Source organism: Haematobia irritans, chromosome 2, assembly GCF_050003625.1.
Source record: "Haematobia irritans isolate KBUSLIRL chromosome 2, ASM5000362v1, whole genome shotgun sequence".
Lineage (NCBI taxonomy): Eukaryota > Metazoa > Arthropoda > Insecta > Diptera > Muscidae > Haematobia > Haematobia irritans.
This window is the reverse complement of record NC_134398.1, coordinates 150,887,186-150,909,725: the sequence shown is the minus strand read 5'-3', so window position 1 is coordinate 150,909,725 and position 22,540 is coordinate 150,887,186. Positions and strand designations below refer to the sequence as shown.

The window sequence follows — 22,540 nt, the reverse complement described above, 5'->3', positions numbered from 1 at the left end:
ATATCTCTATAAAATTTTGTCAACATTTTATTACCATGGAAAATTTGGTCAAAATTTTATTTCTATAGAACATTTTGTAAAAATTTTATTTCTAAAGAAAATTTTGTCAAAATTTTAATTCTATCGAAAATTTTGTCAAAACTTTATAAAAATTTTATTTGTATAGATATTTTGTCAAAAATTTTGTTTCTATAAAAAATTTTGTCAAAGTTTTAGTTCTCTAGAAAATTTTATTAACATTTTATTTTAAAGAAAATTTTGTAAAAATTTTATTTCTATAGAAAATTTTGTCACAATTTTATTTCTATAGAAAATGTTGTCAAACTATGATTTCTATAGAAAATTTTGTTAACATTTTATTTCTGTAGAAAAATTTTACTTCTATAGATATTTGGTCAATTTTATTTCTATAGAAAATTTTGTAAAACTTATATTTTTATAGAAAATTTTGTCAAAATTTTATTTCTTTAGAAAATTACTTCAAACTGTTATATCTATATATATGTATATATATATATATATATATATATATATATATATATATATATATATATATATATATATATATATATATATATATATATATATATATATATATATATATATATATATATATATATATATATATATATATATATATATATATATATATATATATATATATATATATATATATATATATATATATATATATATATATATATATATATATAAAATGCAATCTATGTTTCTTTATTTCTTTGTTTGTTTGATTGTTTGTATGAACCGAGTTGGCTCCGAAACGGCTGAATCGATTTACTTTAAACTTTCAGAGATCATAGGGGACGTTCATGTGGTGAAAATAGGGTACCTCATTTTTTGACACCTGGTCGCGGAGGGGGACCTCCCCTTTGTCGGACTTTTTGAAAATTGGACCAAAGTTAACCGATTTGCTTGAAATTTTCATTGAAGGTTGGGGTTGGCAACTAGACAAAGATCCGCTACTTTATATTTCGATATTTGGCGGCGGAGGGGGACCTCCCCTTTGTTCGACTTTTTTAAAGTACAGTGAAAAAACTAAAATTCTCTAAATTATCTGAGATTTAAAGAGAACATGCGGTGAGGTTATGGAATTAATATGGGGTACCTGATGATTTCATATGCGGACGGGGAGGGGGACCTCCCCCTTGCCTTACTTCTTGAAACTTGGAACAAAATTATGCGATTTGCATGAAATTTTCATTGAATGTTGGGGTTGGCATCTAGACAAAAATCCGCTACATTATTTTTCGATATTTGGTCGGGGAGGGGGGCCACCCCTTTGCCCGACTTTTTTTAAAGTACAGTGAAAACAAAACTAAACTCCCCCGACTGAAATTTTACGGACAAATGGGTGAGGTTATGAAATTTATATCAGGTTCCTGATTTTTTAATAAAAATAAAAGGGCATAGGGAGACATAAACATTTTAAAAATTTCAATCATTGACTTAATTAACTTAATGTTTCTATCATGATTAAAAAGTTAATTGTATCAATTAATTTATTAATTGAAAAAATTTTCAACTTCAATTAACATTTTAATTGGAAATATTTTGGTGATATTTTTTTCTGTATATATATATATATATATATATATATATATATATATATATATATATATATATATATATATATATATATGATAAAGTTACCTTGAGTTTAATATTTTTTTACGTGCAATGGAAAAAATTTTACACAAATATTTATACCTCATTCATTTATGCTTAACTATACTCTTGTCTCCCACATAATAAAGGGTGATTCTTTTGAGGTTAGGATTTTCATGCATTAGTATTTGACAGATCACGTGGGATTTCAGACATGGTGTCAAAGAGAAAGATGCTCAGTATGCTTTGACATTTCATCATGAATAGACTTACTAACGAGCAACGCTTGCAAATCATTGAATTTTATTACCAAAATCAGTGGCAGAAAATCCGCTTTTTTATCGACAAATTTTGTTCAGCGATGAGGCTCATTTCTGGTTGAATGGCTACGTAAATAAGCAAAATTGCCGCATTTGGAGTGAAGAGCAACCAGAAGCCGTTCAAGAACTGCCCATGCATCCCGAAAAATGCACTGTTTGGTGTGGTTTGTACGCTGGTGGAATCATTGGACCGTATTTTTTCAAAGATGCTGTTGGACGCAACGTTACGGTGAATGGCGATCGCTATCGTTCGATGCTAACAAACTTTTTGTTGCCAAAAATGGAAGAACTGAACTTGGTTGACATGTGGTTTCAACAAGATGGCGCTACATGCCACACAGCTCGCGATTCTATGGCCATTTTGAAGGAAAACTTCGGAGAACAATTCATCTCAAGAAATGGACCGGTAAGTTGGCCACCAAGATCATGCGATTTGACGCCTTTAGACTATTTTTTGTGGGGCTACGTCAAGTCTAAAGTCTACAGAAATAAGCCAGCAACTATTCCAGCTTTGGAAGACAACATTTCCGGGCTATTCCGGCCGAAATGCTCGAAAAAGTTGCCCAAAATTGGACTTTCCGAATGGACCACCTAAGACGCAGCCGCGGTCAACATTTAAATGAAATTATCTTCAAAAAGTAAATGTCATGGACCAATCTAACGTTTCAAATAAAGAACCGATGAGATTTTGCAAATTTTATGCGTTTTTTTAAAAAAAAAGTTATCAAGCTCTTAACAAATCACCCTTTATTTCAGAATTTTTTAAAATTTGTAAAATTTACTAACAATGCGCTCATCTTGAACTTCGCATTGCACTAAAGACTTTGAACTCTATTTTATACCCTCCACCATAGGATGGGGGTATATTAACTTTGTCATTCCGTTTGTAACACATCGAAATATTGCCCTAAGACCCCATAAAGTATATATATTCCGGGTCGTGGTGAAATTCTGAGTCGATCTGAGCATGTCCGTCCGTCTGTCCGTCTGTTGAAATCACGCTAACTTCCAAACGAAACAAGCTATCGACTTGAAACTTGGCACAAGTAGTTGTTATTGATGTAGGTCCGACGGTATTGCAAATGGGTCATACTTTTACGAATAGCCCCCATATAAACGGACCCCCAAAATTTGGCTTGCGAAACCTCTACGAGAAGCAAATTTCATCCGATCCGGCTGAAATTAGGTACGTAGTGTTAATATATGGTCTCTAACAACCATGCAAAAATTGGTCTACATCGGTCCATAATTATATATAGCCCTCATATAAACCGATCCCCCGATTTGGCTTGCGGAGCCTCTAAGAGAAGCAAATTTCATCCGATCCGGCTGAAATTTGGTACATGGTGTCAGTATATGGTCTCTAATGACCATGGTCCACATCGGTTCATAATTATATATAGCCCCCATATAAACCGATCACCAGATTTGAACTTCGGAGCCTCTTGGAAGACCAAAATTCATCTGATTCATTTGAAATTTGGTCCGTGGTGTTAATATATAGCCTCAAATACCCATGCAAAAATTGGTCGAAATCGGTCCATAATTATATATAGCCCCCATATAAACCGATCACCAGATTTGACCTCCGGAGCCCCTTGGAAGAGCAAAATTCATCCGATTCGGTTGAAATTTGGTACGTGATGTTAGTATATGGTATTCAACAACCACGCAGGAATTGGTTCATATCAGTCCATAATTATATATAGCCCCCATATAAACAGATCCCCAGATTTGACCTCCGGTGTCTTTTGGAGAAGCCAAATTCATCCGATCTGTTTGAAATTTGGTACGTGGTGGTAGTATACGATATTTAACAGCCATGCCAAAAGTGGTCCATATCAGTCCATAATCATATATAGCCCCCATATAAACCGATCCCGAGATTTGGTTTTGGAGCCTCTTGGAGGAGCAAATTTCATCCGAGTCAGTTGAAATTTGGTACATTGTGCTAGTATATGGCCGTTAACAACCATACCTAACTAGGTTCATATCGGTCTATATGTTAGTTATATATAGCCCTCAGATAAATCGATCCCCATTCACACAAAAATTGGTCCATATCAAGTTCATAATTGTATATAGGCCCCCATATAAGCGACCCCCATATTTCAATTCTGGCTCTCTACGTACCGTCCAAAAGTCCATATCGATTCGTATTTATTTGTAGACTTACCTATACATAACTTTTTTGTCTAATATATACCACGTATGGGCTAACTCACAATTTAGAAAACCGTGTTAAGAAGTTTTCAAATACCACAACCCAAGTAATTCAATTGTGGATGACAGTCTTACGTAGAAGTTTCTACGCAATCCATGGTGGAGGGTACATAAGATTCGGCCTAGCCGAACTTACGGCCGTATATACTTGGTTTTCCTTCAAGCTACGAAATTTTCTATAATAAGTGAAAAATTATAATTTTGTCTAATAAATGTTTTTCAATGTGTCGAAAATTATTTTCGTTCGGTTTAGCTTCATTTGATTTGAATTGACCATTTATACATTTTTATACTTTAGTATGAACTTGTTTTACAGGCTCCCCCTAGCCCCATTTATGAAGAGAAATTTCAATTTTTCATACTCAATGAACTTTGAATAATGTCAAGCAATAAACAAAATATATGAAGTATACTTTAGGGCGTCATCTACCTTAACATCAATGAAGCATCCAATATTGCTTTAGGATTTTTGTTGTTTTGGTTTCTGCATTGGATGCAAAGAACATTGGTTCTTAGGAAATTTTTTGTTCTTGTGCATGAAGCATTTGAAATGCAAAGGAGAACGTTTATTTGAATTTGCCATTAAAATTTCATTACATTTAGTTTAAGGAAATTTTCCTACTTTTTCCACTCTAGCACACCACGAATCCTAGTTTTAGCCAAGTTATTACTATAAAAATTATGGATATTCTATAGGAAAATAACAAGTACAGTAACAACAAATATCTAAAATAAATTGGTTATGTTTTTTTATTTCTTTTTGGTTGCATAGGGAAACGATTTTTGTATAAACTTTAGTTGCAAATCCAAGGAAAATTTTCTTGTAGCTGTGCAGATTCTTATGTTCGCTTGATTTCCTTCCGCTTTGCCAATATAAAAGTATGATAGGGTGGAAAATGTACGCAAAAAATGTAACACAAAAATATTTATAACGAAGTAAATACCTTGAAAGCGGAAAACTGAATTCACAAATAATCTTAAAACTTGCAAAGGAAAATAAAAATTGCAATCCTTTGCAAAAGCTTTGGCGGAATATGCAAAAAATAAAGCAAAATAAAAAAAAAAAAACATTTTGTGGCATAGTAAGTCTTGTAATGCATTTGCTCCGTGTCGCCTTATTTGGGATGTTGCTAACCACTTTCATTTGAAAATCTCTTTCTACTTCTAAGCCATGCTTCTGTTTATGACAAATGATGGCGAATGAATAGAAATTCCACTTTTATCCAATTTCAAAAGAAATTCTCAATTGACAAAAATCATGAAATAAGCGACGATGGGAAAAGATTTTATTCATTCTGCGAGAAAGTTGGATGCATTTTCGGGTATTTGATTTTAAATCAAGGAAATGAGTTTTACACAAATGCTTCAACAAAGAAGAAAGAACCATTAAGCAAAAGGTAAAGGCGAGTGCAACTGACTATGTTTTAACTTAAACCAGAGAGGTATATTGGGTTGGCCTGGTTCTGGTCACCACCGACAAAATTTCGGGGAATCATAGAAAAATATCTGAGCCAACCATAAACAACCGAACATTTTCGGATTCAAAATTAAATCATGGCTATTTTTCTGGCCTATGATAAAGTTATGGTAAAAATATTGTTGAGACTGGTGAAAATTGTGAATTAATGGGAAAAAACTATATCAACAACTGATAAAATAGCCCACGATTGGAAGATGTTAAGCCACATCTCAGATCCTGAAATTTTAGACAAATTGAATGAAAAAACCTGTGCCAAGTTTTAACATTAAAGTTCCTACATACATATATGAGAGCTATATCTAAAGGGTGATACGGTCAAAATTTGGTCCAGGGAAAACGCGTGTAAATCGGTGAAATCGTTTATTTAAAAAATCAAATTAAATTTCTTTTTCAAGTTCAATTAGTATAAAATTCAGGAAAAATATTCAGTTAGGCTTTCGCTTTTCCAAATCCGAATTGCCGGACCTCACGCTTGACACCTGCCATCAGATTTTGTACAGCCACCTTGTCCACCTTCTTCGCCGCAGAAAGCCAGTTTGCCTTGAACTGCTGCTCGTCCTTAGCAGTTTTTTTTTTTTGTCTTCTTTAGGTTCCGCTTCACAATAGCCCAGTAATTCTCAATTGGGCGGAGCTCTGGCGTGTTGGGAGGGTTCTTGTCCTTGGGAACCACCTGCATATTGTTGGCGGCATACCACTCCATGGCCTTTTTACCGTAATGGCAAGATGCCAAATCCGGCCAAAACAGTACGGAACAATCGTGTTTCTTCAGGAAAGGCAGCAGACGTTTATTCAAACACTCTTTCACGTAAATTTCTTGGTTGACAGTCCCGGAAGCTATGAAAATGCTGCTTTTCAAGCCACAGGTACAGATGGCTTGCCAAACCAGATATTTCTTTGCGAACTTTGACAGTTTTATGTGCTTGAAAATATCTGCTACCTTTCCCCTTCCTTTTGCCGTATAAACCTCATGTCCCGGAAGCTGCTTGTAGTCGGCTTTGACGTAGGTTTCGTCGTCCATTACCACGCAGTCAAACTTCGTCAGCATCGTCGTGTACAGCCTCCGGGATCGCGCTTTGGCCGTCGTATTTTGTTTTTCATCGCGATTGGGAGTCACTACCTTCTTGTAAGTCGATAGTCCGGCTCGTTTTTTGGCTCGATGCACGGTTGTAGACGATACACCCAGCTTATTTGCGGCATCTCGGAGAGAGAGGGTAGGGTTTCGCTTGAAACTACCGGCAACTCTCTTTGTCGTCTCAGCGGCTTCCGGTTTTCGATTTCCCCTCGATCCGGACTTCCTGGCTGTCGACAAACGTTCCCAAAACACTTTAATTACATTTGTAACGGTTAATTTGGCAACTTTTAGCGATTTTGCCAGCTTTGCATGCGAGTAGCTCGGATTTTCGCGATACGCGAGCAAAATTTTGATACGCTGCTCTTCTTGCTTGGACGGCATTTTGACAACTGAAGAGTGGATTCCAAAATCAAAATAGGTGCACCATTCTACACACACACTCCTTCAAAATGAGGTGTGTTCAGGTTTTTTAAATGCAAAATTGAAAGAAATACGTCAAGTTTATATTGACCAAATTTTGACCATATCTCCCTTTAAGTTAGAACCGCTTTGATTGATTTTTTGCAGGTTTATTAAGAACTATAGAAGATAACCCCATGCAAAATTTAATGCATTAGGTTATAATTTGAGAAATTCGGGCGATACATATATATGGTACCTATATCTAAATATGCACCGATTTCGATTTTGTAGGGAAGGGTACTATAAAAATTAGTATGCGTTATTAAATAAGCGCAACGTAACCCCCTTTGTTAAACTCGACCGATGCACATATGGGGACTATATCTTAATTGGATCCGCTATTGAAGCGTTCTTCCTAGTGCCAGAAAGCACCCTGCACCAAATTTCATAAAATAACAGGTTGGCTGATAAGTCCCCGGTCAAACAAAGAAAAACACATTTTTTTCAAAATTCGTTTTTATTATTCAACATAGTTCCCTTCAAGAGCGATACAACGATTATAACGGCCTTCCAATTTTTTGATACCATTTTGGTAGTACTGCTTCGGTTTTGCCTCAAAATAGGCCTCAGTTTCGGCGATCACCTCTTCATTGCAGCCAAATTTTTTCGCTGCGAGCATCATTTTGAGGTCTGAGAACAAGAAAAAGTCGCCGGGGGCCAGATCTGGAGAATACGGTGGGTGGGGAAGCAATTCGAAGCCCAATTCATGAATTTTTGCCATTGTTCTCAATGACTTGTGGCATGGTGCGTTATCTTGGTGAAACAACACCTTTTTCTTCTTCATATGGGGCCGTTTAGCCGCGATTTCGACCTTCAAACGCTCCAATAATGCCATATAATAGTCACTGTTTATGGTTTTTCCCTTTTCTAGATAATCGATAAAAATTATTCCATGCGCATCCCAAAAAACAGAGGCCATTACTTTGCCAGCGGACTTTTGAGTCTTTCCACGCTTCGGAGACGGTTCACCAGTCGCTGTCCACTCAGCCGACTGTCGATTGGACTCAAGAGTGTAGTGATAGAGCCATTGTCATCATCCATTGTCACTTATCGACGGAAAAACTCGGGTGTATTACGAGTTAACAGCTGCAAACACCGCTCAGAATCATCACTACGTTGTTGTTTTTGGTCAAATGTGAGCTCGCGCGGCAGCCATTTTGCACAGAGCTTCCGCATATCCAAATATTGATGAATGATATGACCAACACGTTCCTTTGATATCTCTAAGGCCTCTGCTATCTCGATCAACTTCATTTTACGGTCATTCAAAATCATTTTGTGGATTTTTTTGATGTTTTCGTCGGCAACCACCTCTTTCGGGCGTCCACTGCGTTCAACGTTCACCGTCCTCCGTGCTCATGAATTTTGCATACCAATCAATTATTGTTGATTTCCCTAGGGCAGAGTCCGGAAACTCATTATCAAGCCAAGTTTTTGCTTCCACCGTATTTTTTCCCTTCAAAAAACAGTATTTTATCAAAACATTTTTTCCATTTTTTCACAATAACAAAAGTTGCTTCACAAAAGGCACACTATCTCACAAACTAATTGACTTACAGACGTCAAATTTTGACACGAATCATTTGAAGGTTGGTACTATATAAAAATAATATGCATTTAATACTAGCGACGCCATCTATGTTCCAGACAGGGACTTATCAGCCAACCTGATAGACTTAGAATGGCGACCATAATCCAGTGAACTACAACTACATAAACAGACGGACGGATACGAAGAGCTAGTCAGGTGATGTCGAGTCCATCGGTATATATTTTATGGGGTCTACAATCGCTACTTCTGTTAGGCATGCTTTTTACAGATCAAAGACATTATGCTCTGACCATTATGTGGTTTAGGGTTTAACAAGTGTACTTGGGCCTGATAAAATATAACCGTTCTTTATTTATTTATTCATCTATAACAATCGTGTCACCTTCAAAGTAACCCCCTAAGATATAATTCACTTATGTCAGCTTTTTTTCTAAACTTCGACAACTCGAGCATCGCCAGTTTTTAATTGGAAAAATGTTATTTCTATAAAAAATTTTGTCAAAATTTTATTTCTGACGAATTTTTTTCAAAATTTCACTGTTATAGAAAATATTTTCAAAAATTTATTTTTATAGAAAATTTTGTCATAATTTTATTTCTATAGAAAATTTTGTCAAAATTTTATTTCTATAGAAAATTTTGTCATTATCTTATTTTTATAGGAAATTTTGCCAAAAGTATATTTCTATAGAAAAATTTGTCAAACTATAATTTCTATTGAAAATTTTGTCCAAATTTTAATTCAATAGAAAATTTTGACCAAATTTTACTTCTATAGAAAATTTTGTCCAAATTTTAGTTCTTTAGAAAAATTTGTCAAAATTTTATTTCTATAGAAAATTTAGTCAACATTTTATTTCTATAGAAAATTTTGTCAAATTTTTATTTCTATAGAAAATGTTGTCAAAATTTTATTTCTATAGAAAATTTTGTCAAAATATTATTTCTATAGAATTTTGTCAACATTTTATATTTATAGAAAATTTGGTCAAACTATTATTTCTATAGAAAATTTTATCAAAATTTTATATTGATAGAAAATTTAATTTTTTTAGAAAAATTTTGTCAAACTATTATTTCTATAGAAAATTTTGTCAATATCTTATTTTTATAGAAAATTTTGTCAAAAGTTTATTTCTGTACAAATTTTATCAAACTTTTATTTCCATAGAAAATTTTGTCAAAATTTTATTTCTATAAAAAATTTTGTCAAACTATTATTTCTATAGAAAAGTTTATCAAAATTTTATACTTTTAGAAAAATTTATTTTTTTAGAAAAATTTTGTAAAACTATTATTTCTATTGAACATTTTGTCAATATCTAATTTTTATAAAAAATTTTGTCAAAAGTTTTTTCTGTAAAAAATTTTCTCAAAAATTTATTTCTATAGAAAATTTTGTCAAAATTTTTTTTCTATAAAAAATTTTGTCAAAATTTTATTTCTATAGAAAATTTTGTCAAAATTTTATTTATATAGAAAATTTTGTCAAAATTTTGTCAAACTATTATTTCTATAGAAAATTTTGTCAAACTATTATTTCTATAGAAAATTTTGTCAATTTTTTTTTTAGAAAATTTTTAGAAAGTTTTATTTTTTAGAAAATTTTGTCAAACTATTATTTCTATAGAAAATTTTGTCAATATCTGATTTTTATAGAAAATTTTGTCATAATTTTATTTTCTTAGAAAATGTGTCAAAATTTTATTTTTTTTAGAAAATTTTGTCAAAAATTTATTTCTTTAGAAAATTTTGTCAAAATTTTATTTCTATAGAAAATTTTGTCAAAATGTTATTTCTATAGAAAATTTTGTCAAAATTTTATTTCTAGAGAAAATTTTGTCAAAATTTTATTTCTATAAAAAATTTTGTCGAAATTTTATTTCTATAGAAAATTTTGTCAAAATTTTATTTCTATGGAAAATTTTGTCAAAATTTTATTTCTATTGCAAATTTTGTCGAAATTTTATTTCTATAGAAAATTTTGTCAATATCTTATTTTTATAGGAAATTTTGTCAACATTTTTTTTCTATAGAAAATTTTGTCAAAATTTTATTTTTTATAGAAAATGTTGCCAAAATTTTATTTCTATAGGAAATTTTATCAAATTTTGTTTCTACAGAACATTTTGTCAAAGTTATACAATTTTGACAAAATTTTCTACAGAAATATTTTGTCAAAATTTTATTTCTACAGAAAATTTTTTCAAAATTTTATTTATATAGAAAATTTTGTCAAAATTTTATTTCTAGAGAAAATTTTGTCAAAATTTTATTTCTATAAAAAATGTTGTCGAAATTTTATTTCTATAGAAAATTTTGTCAAAATTTTATTTCTATGGAAAATTTTGTCAAAATTTTATTTCTATCGCAAATTTTGTCGAAATTTTATTTCTATAGAAAATTTTGTCAATATCTTATTTTTATAGGAAATTTTGTCAACATTTTTTTTTTTCTATAGAAAATTTTGTCAAAATTTTATTTTTTATAGAAAATGTTGCCAAAATTTTATTTCTATAGGAAATTTTATCAAATTTTGTTTCTACAGAACATTTTGTCAAAGTTATACAATTTTGACAAAATTTTCTACAGAAATATTTTGTCAAAATTTTATTTCTACAGAAAATTTTTTCAAAATTTTATTTATATAGACGATAGAATTTTCTGCTTGTATTGATCAAACTAACATATCGGCCCCCGACCATGAACGTTCTAACGGGACAGGAGGTTCCTCGCCTCATTTCCACAATCCGCACAATGGTCACCAAAATTTCTGGATCTCAAACCATGGGACTTTTGCACCTGAGATATTTTGGAATGTAGGTTTCGCACTAAAAATGTCAAAATGTCGATAATCTGAAGATGACGCTACGCCAGGGATGGACCAAAATACCGTTTCGTGCAACGTGCAGTGACCTTGTCGGCGATTTGAAACCCATAATTCGCCCTAAAGTTAGCCAATTCGAGCAACTCTAAATTGTTTTAAAAACAATAGTTTTTATGTTCTTTGCTAGCTAGGGATCTATATGTATTTTTATTTGTATTTTTCTTCGGAATCTTCTTGAACTTTAAAAACTTGATGTTATTTCCTATTTTTTTTTTTTTGCTTTTAAGCAGTAAAACGAAACTAAAAAAGTATAGCGCTTTAGTTTGTTGCATTAAATGTCACACACCCTGTATACTCAGTACTTTGTTTTCAGTTTTTCTAGCTTTTGTAATTGCTTTATTAAAAAAAATAAATAAAAATATAACATTATTTAAAATTTTAATAATAATAGTTTCGAATATGTATGTCTTTATGCTTTAGATACATTAATTGTCTTTTCAATAAAGCTCCGCCTTAGAACGTTTTGTTTATACTGCTATCTAATCAAAAAAAGATATAACAATGTAAAATAATTTTCGATTCTTATATATTTGATGTTTGGATAATTAACTACTCAAACATTATTATCAAGCTTCTACAGATTCAGTTTAAATAATGAAATAAATTACTTCGCCATAGACCCTCTGACCATATATTTTCCAAATTCACTTGTATGCCTTAACAATTTGCAAATGTACTTCCTAACATAACTTTGTTTTCATGAACTTTGGATGGCTATTGTGTTGCCTTAGCACTGGAGGAGATTCATGGTGGTAGAGGTTGCATGGTAACACTCGAGAAACCTAAGTAATTCATTGCTTGTAATGAACAACCACAATTCTTATTTTATACTCTGTGGCATGGAACAAAAGGAAACTTAAAGGAAGTTAAGGAATATTTTTACATGATTCCAAGTACACTTCCTGCTACCTTATCCTAAAGAATTGAGTCATAACATGAAATTTATCATCATCTTCTGTGATCGCCACCAACAGCAGGGCTAAAGTGGCGAATATGTTTATACGAAATATTCAGATGAATATGCAGTTTTCTTTTAGGACTTTTTATTTCGTTTTCTGTTTCAGCAGCAGCAGTATTTTTAGACAACAAAGAGAATAATAAAGGATTCTTCATATAAAGGCAATGGCAATGGCTTAAGGCTGCATTCATCTCTACTCCTTAGACTCACTACTAACCGGTTTTTATTGTATGAAGGAAGAAAGATGGTGTTTTATTATTCTTCCTTTTTAGGATTATTCTTCGCTTTTGTTATTCTAACATAATTTTCCAGAAGAATATCGAGTACATGAAAACATTTTTCAGCAGTCGGACAGGGTTAGCCAAAATAAGGTAACTTTACTGAAAAAAATATTGTTAAGTAGAAAGTCTGGCGGGCCGACTATATTATACCCTAGGTTAGGTTATGTGGCAGCCCGAGGTATCAGGCTCACTAAGACTATTCAGTCCATTGTGATACCACAGTGGTGAACTATATGTATACCCTAAACCATCCGTACTGAATTAGTAAACATAATCATTTCTGGGGTATCATACACAAAAAAAAATAAATTTATTTTATAAATAGTGTTCTTAAAAATTTTCCAAACACTGAATTCATAAATTGTATGAAAACGATTCATAATTTTAAAAAAATACTGGTTTTTAATGAGTACGGATGAATACATAATTTTAATGAAATTTGTTATATTATAAATGAAGTATACATACTTTTCGATACTGAAAAAATATGTACTTTTACGTAATAATGATGTATGAACGTCATACATTAAATGTAACTTTTGCATTTCATTTGCCCTAATTGCATACATAATAGGCCCATTTATTAAAAAAATCCGTTAAAGCCCAGCAAGCAAGAAAACATAATTTTATATTATTTTAATTTAGTTATAAACATGAGCAATTGCAGCGTAGTTAAAGTTGCTTTCCAGTAATAAATAATCTTCCGATCACGACGGCGAATCAAACTGGACTGAACAAACCAAACACAGGAAAGACATGTGTTAACCTAGAAAACGTTATGTTTGTCTTTTTTGTCTCGTAATGTATGCTTGTATTGTTTGTATGGTATGGCTTGTATTGTATACACTATATTGTGGCTCTTTCACGCTAAGAGAAAACCAGTATTTTGGATATATTATGTAAAGTTTCATGAATTGTATGAAAGAGTCCATGCACATTATTAGAAAGATAATAATTTATAATAACAAATATTTACGCAGAAATATATTACGTCAACGTACATCTATTTTATGAAAGAGTCCATAAATGATTAAAAATGTACCAATTAATGTACCAATTCACCATATATCCTTATTTCAGAAATTTAAGGGGTACATAAAGGGTGATTTGTTAAGAGCTTGATAACTTTTTTTTTTAAAAAAACGCATAAAATTTGCAAAACCTCATCGGTTCTTTATTTGAAACGTTAGATTGGTCCATGACATTTACTTTTTGAAGATAATTTCATTTAAATGTTGACCGCGGCTGCGTCTTAGGTGGTCCATTCGGAAAGTCCAATTTTGGGCAACTTTTTCGAGCATTTCGGCCGGAATAGCCCGAATTTCTTCGGAAATGTTGTCTTCCAAAGCTGGAATAGTTGCTGGCTTATTTCTGTAGACTTTAGACTTGACGTAGCCCCACAAAAAATAGTCTAAAGGCGTCAAATCGCATGATCTTGGTGGCCAACTTACCGGTCCATTTCTTGAGATGAATTGTTCTCCGAAGTTTTCCCTCAAAATGGCCATAGAATCGCGAGCTGTGTGGCATGTAGCGCCATCTTGTTGAAACCACATGTCAACCAAGTTCAGTTCTTCCATTTTTGGCAACAAAAAGTTTGTTAGCATCGAACGATAGCGATCGCCATTCACCGTAACGTTGCGTCCAACAGCATCTTTGAAAAAATACGGTCCAATGATTCCACCAGCGTACAAACCACACCAAACAGTGCATTTTTCGGGATGCATGGGCAGTTCTTGAACGGCTTCTGGTTGCTCTTCACTCCAAATGCGGCAATTTTGCTTATTTATGTAGCCATTCAACCAGAAATGAGCCTCATCGCTGAACAAAATTTGTCGATAAAAAAGCGGATTTTCTGCCAACTTTTCTAGGGCCCATTCACTGAAAATTCGACGTTGTGGCTCGTTAGTAAGTCTATTCATGATGAAATGTCAAAGCATACTGAGCATCTTTCTCTTTGACACCATGTCTGAAATCCCACGTGATCTGTCAAATACTAATGCATGAAAATCCTAACCTCAAAAGAATCACCCTTTATTTATGGAAGTAACCAAGATTAGAGTAAGCCAACTTCGAGTTGGATCGGTTGTTAAATAAGGGTTTTATCACCGTTGTGTCAAAAAATAAAAAATACATAAAAAAGAAAACAAGTATATACGGCCGTAAGTTCGGCCAGGCCGAAGCTTATGTACCCTCCATCATGGATTGCGTAGAAACTTCTTCTAAACACTGCCATCCACAATCGAATTACTTAAGTTGCGGTAACGCTTGCCGATGGCAAGGTATCTCAAAACCTCCTAACACCATCTTCTAAATTGTATGTAAGTCCATACGTGGTATATATTAAATCAAAAAAGATCGATCCAATGCGTATATAATTCAGTTTGACAAAGTAGACATAAAATTTTGACAAAATTTTCTACAGAAATAAAATTTTAACAAAATTTTCTATAGAAATAAAATTTTCACAAAATTTTCTATAGAAATAAAAATATTGACAAAATATTCTATAGAAAGAAAATTTGACAAAAATTTCTACAGAAATAAAATTTTAACAAAATTTTCTATAGAAATAAACTTTTGACAAAATTTTCTATAGAAATAAAATCTTGGTAGATTATTTGTGGCTCGAGTGGCAACCATGATTATGAACCGAATAAAATTTGAACAAAATTTTCTATAGAAATAAAATTTTTACAAAATTTTCTATAGAAATAAAATTTTGAAAATAATGAAAATTTTATTATGAACCGAATAAAATTTTAACAAAATTTTCTCTAGAAATAAAATTTTGACAAAATTTTCTATAGAAATAACATTTTGACAAAATTTTCTATAGAAATAAAATTTTGACAAAATTTTCTATAGAAGTAAAATTTTTGGTAGATTTTTTTTTGGCTCTAGTGGCAACCATTATTATGAACCGATATGGACCAATTTTTGTGTGATTGGACCAATTTTGGTATGGTTGTTAGCGACCATATACTAACACCACGTTCCTAATTTGAACCGTATCGGATGAATTTTGCTCCTCCAAGAGGCTCCGGAGGTCAAATCTGGAGAACGTTTTATATGGGGGCTATATATAATTATGGACCGATATGGACCAATTCTGGCACGGTTGTTAAAGATCATATACTAACACCATGTTCCAAATTACAACCGGCTTGGATGAAAATTGCTTCTCTTGGAGACTTCGCAAGCCAAATCTGGGGATCGGTTTATATGGGGGCTATATATAATTATGAAGCGATGTGGACCAATTTTTGCATGGTTGTTAGGGACCATATACCAACACCATGTACAAAATTTCAGCCGGATCGGATGAAATTTGCTTCTCTTTGAGGCTCCGCAAGCCAAATCTGGGGATCGGTTTATATGGGGGTTATATATAATTATGGACCGATGTGGACCAATTTTTGCATGATTGTTAGAGACCATATACCAACACCATGTACAAAATTTCAGCCGGATCGGATGAAATATGCTTATCTTTGAGGCTCCGCAAGCCAAATCTGGGGATCGGTTTATATGGGGGCTATATATAATTACGGACCGATGTGGAATAATTTTTGCATGGTTGTTAGAGAACATATACCAACACAATGTACCAAATTTCAGCAGGATTGGATGAAATTTGCTTCTCTTTGAGGCCCCGGAAACCAAATCTGGGGATCGGTTTATATGGGGGCTATATATAATTATGGACCGATGTGGACCAATTTTTGTATGGATGTTAGAGACCATATACTAACACCACGTACCAAATTTCAGCAAGATCGGATAAAATTTGCTTTTCTTTGAGGCTCCGCAAGCCAAATCGGGGGATCGGTTCATATGGGGTTGTTAGAGACCATATACCAACACCATGCACCAAATTTCAGCCGGATCGGATGCAATATGCTTCTCTTAGTGGCTCCGCAAGCCAAATCTGGGGGTCCGTTTATATGGGGCTATACGTAAAAGTGGACCGATATACCCATTTGATATACCATCCGACCTACATCAATAACAAGTACTTGTGCCAAGTTTCAATTCGATAGATTGTTTCTTTCGAAAGTTAGCGTGATTTCAAAAGACGGACGGACGAACATGCTTAGATCGACTCAGAATTTCACCACGACCCAGAATATACGGAATGACAAAGTTAATTTACCCCCCATTCCTATGGTGGAGAGTATAAAAACGCCGCACAGTGGGGTTTTTGATGTCAAAAGCGGGAATTAATTCGAAGTAGCTTTCCCTGTTTATAGTTTTAACTTTTTTCGGCCAAATTCACTAAAAAACATAAAACCAATCAAATTTTAAATATTTTTTAGTCCACATTTTATTTGTTTTCCATTAGTTAATTTGCAACAAAAAAAAAAAAAGAGAATGAATATCTGCTTTTTGATCTGATTCTTAACAATTATTATCATCATCATCACAATCATCATCATCAGTAAAATTACTATATGGATCATTATCATCAACACTGGCATTTTGATCACCATCAAGATTTGACTCAAATATCAACATTTGAATTGCTTCCATAGGCAAATTGTGGGGTTTCTTCTCTTTTAATTTCTCATTTCTGATATAACTGGATCCGAAGTATGTTAATTAACAGTCTTTTAAATATCTCTTCATTTGATTTTTCCATAGAACATTTTCGCAAAAAATGCTCTCTAAAATTTTTAAAATCTTTGTTTCGAGCTTCTTGCGCTTCTTCCGACAACTGTCCAATTGGAAGTAAAGCGTGGTTAATTATTTCTGCTCCAAGTAATAAATATTTGTGCACGGTTGGGGACATATAGTACCAGGGGTTGAAAAATGTATTTCCATTTAATTTCAAAATGTGCAAAAAAGTGCAGACAACTTTTGCATCTATGCTTTCAAAAGAGTTTATTGTTTTAGAAAACATAAACTTTTTTACTTAATTTGGCTTTATTCACAACTATTTGTCGACATATTTCTCGAAATCCTCTAATTTAAAGACTTACGAGCGAAACTAAATTTCAAATAATAACACAAGTCACATATAAAAACAAAAAACACAAAAATAATCTTATTAACCTGAGGATGAAGGTTCCACTATTATTTTTTTAATTGTCGCTTTAGAAAACACTCAAAACTAATTTTTAAGACACCAATAATTTACATTTATATCGCACGCAAGGAAAACGTAAAATAGCTCCAACTTCAAACATATATAGTGACACAACGGTACTTGTCAAAGACACAATTTTTGCGCTAGTGATGTGGAATTTTGTGTACTTTTACCGACTATAAAAATTTTTTCGGTTCTCCTAAATTTCATTTTTCAATTAATTCCCATTTTTGCCGTGTACCAAATTTCATCAAAATCGTTAATAAATGCGGCGGGAATCCTGCGAACACTAAATACGGACCACTATGTGGTTTATGTTATAGAAAGAGGAAATCGCTCAATTAGTATGGGTAATGTACCAAAATTTGTGAAAATCGGCAAGTGTTTTGAAAACTTCTATCTCTGTTATGAGCACATGTTAAATTTTGTTTCGTTCTGGCAACTCCTTCATATAGAAATAGGTGTTCAAAAAAGACACATCCCCAATTTTTTTACAATGGAAAAATTATAAATGCGTGCTGTCATTAAATATGTACATAAAAAATGTTTATCGGGACAAGAAATTCATAATGATATGGTGAATGTGCTCCTTCATATGCAACAGTAAAAAATTGGTTTGCTGAATTTAAACGTGGTCGTACAAGCATTGAAGTTGAACCACGTAGTAGACGTCCAACAACAGCAACAACAACAGAAATTGTAGCCAAAGTGCATGATATGGTATTAAATGATCGACGAATAAAAGTGCGTGAAATTGCTAATATCATGAGCATCTCAAATGATCGGGTCCATTTAATTTTGCATGAAGTCGATCAAAACGCACAAAAATGAACATTTCTCAAGCTTGTTTGGATCGTTTTAAGCGAAATGAAATGGATTTTAAGCGTCGTTTCATAACTGTTGACGAGACATGGATCCACCGCTATACTCCAGAGACAAAAGAACAATCCAAACAATGGACTGAAGCTGGAGGAAGTGCCCCAAAGAAGGCAAAAACAATTCAATCGGCTGGTAAGGTTATGTCAACGGTTTTTTTGGGACTTCAAAGATATTTTATTGATTGACTATCTGCAAAAGTGTAAAACAATAAATTCAAAGTACTATTGCAAACTTTTGGATCAATTAAATGTACAAATTCGAGAAAAACGTCCTGGCTTATAACAAAAGAAATTCATCAAGACATCACACCAGCGCACAAGAGTGTTTAACAATGACTAAAATCAACGAATTAAAGTACGAGTTGCTTGACCACCCACCTTATTCTCTTGATTTAACTCCCAGTGACTTTTACTTGTTCCCAAATCTAAAAAAATCGTTGCTGGCAAGCGTTTTACCTCAAATATGTTAAAGATGCAATTACAGTTGTAAACCACTATTTTGAAGACCTTGAGGAAAACTGTTTTAATCAAGGGATAGACTTGCTAGAAAAGCGTTGGACTAAGTTTCAGGAGATTATATTGAAAAATAAAAATATTTTTGAAAAACTAACTATTCTCTTTCATTGATAGGCTAAGAAGTTTCCGAACCACCCTCGTATATATTTTATGGAATCTAAAATCAATATTTCTTGTAGACACAATTTTTGCAAAATCAAAGTTATTATACCCTGACAACTATGTGGTTTAGGGTATAAAAATGCGATCACTCTAACACGACATTTCTCATTTACTTATTTACTGTCCCACCCTGTTTGAAGGAATTTACAATAGAAAAATGTTCATATATTTGTAACATAGAAACATATCTTAATAAAAAATTCATATTAACAAGAAACAAGAAACTTGCCGAAAGCTCTTATAAAATATATTGTATCCCTATTTTCTAGGTGACCAGAGTGGTGCAGAATAGGGATGATAGAAAGATTTTACTCGACAATATATACTTTTTAAAGGAAGTCTACAAAGCAAGTTAGTTACTTTGCAAAAAAAAAATAAAATAAAATAAAGATTTGTTGAACATTTATGGAAATTGAATGTATTCATATATACAATAGATCATATATTTTAATCTTTTATATTAAATCATGCATGTTTCTCTTAAGTAGTTTTATTTCTTCAATAAGCAAATATGTTAAAGGAAACAATTGTACAATGAGCTTTTAATAACCATAGTTGGATTATCTATTACACTGAAAAAAATATTGTCGTTAGGTCAAAGATTTCATGTCTTTAAAATACGAATACAAATTTTGCTTAGCATAAAATAAAATAAAGTTATTTTCCTTGTCCAAAAGTCGATAAACTTTTCAATGAAGTCGTATTGTCCTTATAATTAAGTGATTTGACTTAAAAATGGGTATCTTAACATGAAAGAAAAAAATTATAGGCTAAGGTCAACTTGACTTTAATAATTCAGAAAAATTCTTTAAATTTAATGAAATTGTCTTTAAATTTGTTGTCTTATTGCATCTTGACTACAAAGCAAAAAATCGTTCAAATATAGGACATGTTTTTCAAAACTTTATTTTAAAGAAGTTTTTTACTTCAAACATAGCATAATTTCTACTGGAAGTCGATTCCTAATTTCAAAAATAATGTTGCCGTTAACTCGTTTTTAAAGGACGGAAAAGGATAAGGATAGCATATGAAGAAAAAAAGCAGATAAAGCGAAAAATTAAAATTTGCTTCCTAGAAGCAAGTACACAAAACCTAAATTTAAAAGAAAATTGTGTCTTAAAAGTATCCTTACTTGTATTCTCCGCTTCTTTGGCTCGGAATCAATACCAAATTTTTTAAAGTAAAGACAAAATCTTTGGAACCGAGTATGCTTTTTTTATACCCTGCGCCATACCCTGTGGAACAGGGTATTATAAACTAGTGCATATGTTTGTAATACCCAGAAGGAGACGAGATAGACACATGGTGTCTTTGGCAATAATGCTCAGGGTGGGCCCCTGAGTCGGCATAACCATGTCCGTCTGTCCGTCCGTCCGTCCGTCTGTCTGTGAACACATTTTTGTGATCAAAGTCTAGGTCGCAATTTAAGTCCAATCGCCTTCAAATTTGGCACATGTTCCTAATTTGGGTCAGAATAGAACCCTATTGATTTTGGAAGAAATCGGTTCAGATTTAGATATAGCTCCCATATATATCTTTCGCCCGATATGGACTAATATGGACCCAGCAGCCAGAGTTTTATACCGATTTGCTTGAAATTTTATACAAACATAACACTTAGTCGTATAGTCGAGTGTTTAAAATTTGATTGAAATCGGTTCAGATTTAGATATAGCTCCCATATATATCTTTCGCCCGATATGGACTAATATGGTCGTAAAAGCCAGAGTTTTGGCCCAATTTGGTTGAAATTTTGCACAGGGAGTAGATTTAGCATTGTAGCTATGCGTGCCAAATTTGGTTGAAATCGGTTCATATTTAGATATAGCCTCCATATATACTTTTCGCCCGATATGGACTTATATGGCCCCAGAAGCCTGAGTTTTGGCCCAATTTGGTTGAAATTTTGCACTAGGAGTACAATTAGTAATATAGTCATGTGTGCCAATTTGGTTGAAATCGGTTCAGATTTAGATATAGCTCCCATATATATGTTTTTCTGATTTCGACAAAAATGGTCAAAATACCAACATTTTCCTTGTTAAATCGCCACTGCTTAGTCGAAAAGTTATAAAAATGACTCTAATTTTCCTAAACTTCTAATACATATATATCGAGCGATAAATCATAAATAACCTTTTGCGAAGTTTCCCTTAAAATTGCTTCAGATTTAAATGTTTCCCATATTTATACCCTTCACCACTACTGTGGTACAGGGTATAATAAGTTTGTGTATTTGTATGTAACGCCAAGAAGGAAAAGTCTGAGACCCATCGTTTAGTATACCGATCGTCTTAGAATTAAATTCTGAGTCGATTTAGCGATGTCCGTCTGTCTGTCTGTCTGTCTGTCTGTCTGTCCGTCTGTCTGTCTGTTGATGTATTTTTGTGTGCAAAGTACAGCTCGCAGTTTTAGTCCGATTGTCCTAAAATTTGGTATAGGGTCCTGTTTCGACTCAAAGACGATCCCTATTGATTTTGGAAAAAATCGGTTCAGATTTAGATATAGCTGCCATATATATTTTTCACCGATCTGGTCATAATTGGCGTGTATATCAACCGATCTTCCTCAAATTCCGTACATCCGAATATTTTATTAGTCTCGAAAAACTTGCAAAATATCATCCAAATCGGTTCAGATTTAGATATAGCTTCCATATATAGCTTTCGCCCGATTTACACTCATATGACCACAGAGGCCAATCTTTTACTCCGATTTAATTGAAATTTTGCACAGGGAGTAGAATAAGCATTGAAGCTATGCGTGCCAAATTTGGTTGAAATCGGTTCAGATTTAGATATAGCTCCCATATATAGCTTTCGCCCGATTTACACTCATATGACCACAGAGGCCAATCTTTTAATCCGATTTAATTGAAATTTTGCACAGGGAGTAGAATAAGCATTGTAGCTATGCGTGCCAAATTTGGTTGAAATCGGTTCAGATTTAGATATAGCTCCCATATATATGTTTTTCTGATTTCGACAAAAATTGTCAAAATACCAAAATTTTCCTTGTAAAATCGCCACTGCTTAGT

The 22,540-nt window shown here is 32.8% G+C and overlaps 1 protein-coding gene across 1 annotated transcript in view; it reads left to right on the top strand.

The window, feature by feature from the left end:
• LOC142224223 (uncharacterized) overlaps positions 1 to 19,874 on the top strand; it is a 79,802-nt gene extending 59,928 nt beyond the window's left edge. The window contains exon 2 of the transcript XR_012719077.1: positions 19,773 to 19,874. The gene's annotated coding sequence lies outside the window, so the exon portion shown is untranslated. The remainder of the gene's footprint in view (positions 1 to 19,772) is intronic.
• Positions 19,875 to 22,540: the final 2,666 nt, after the last annotated feature.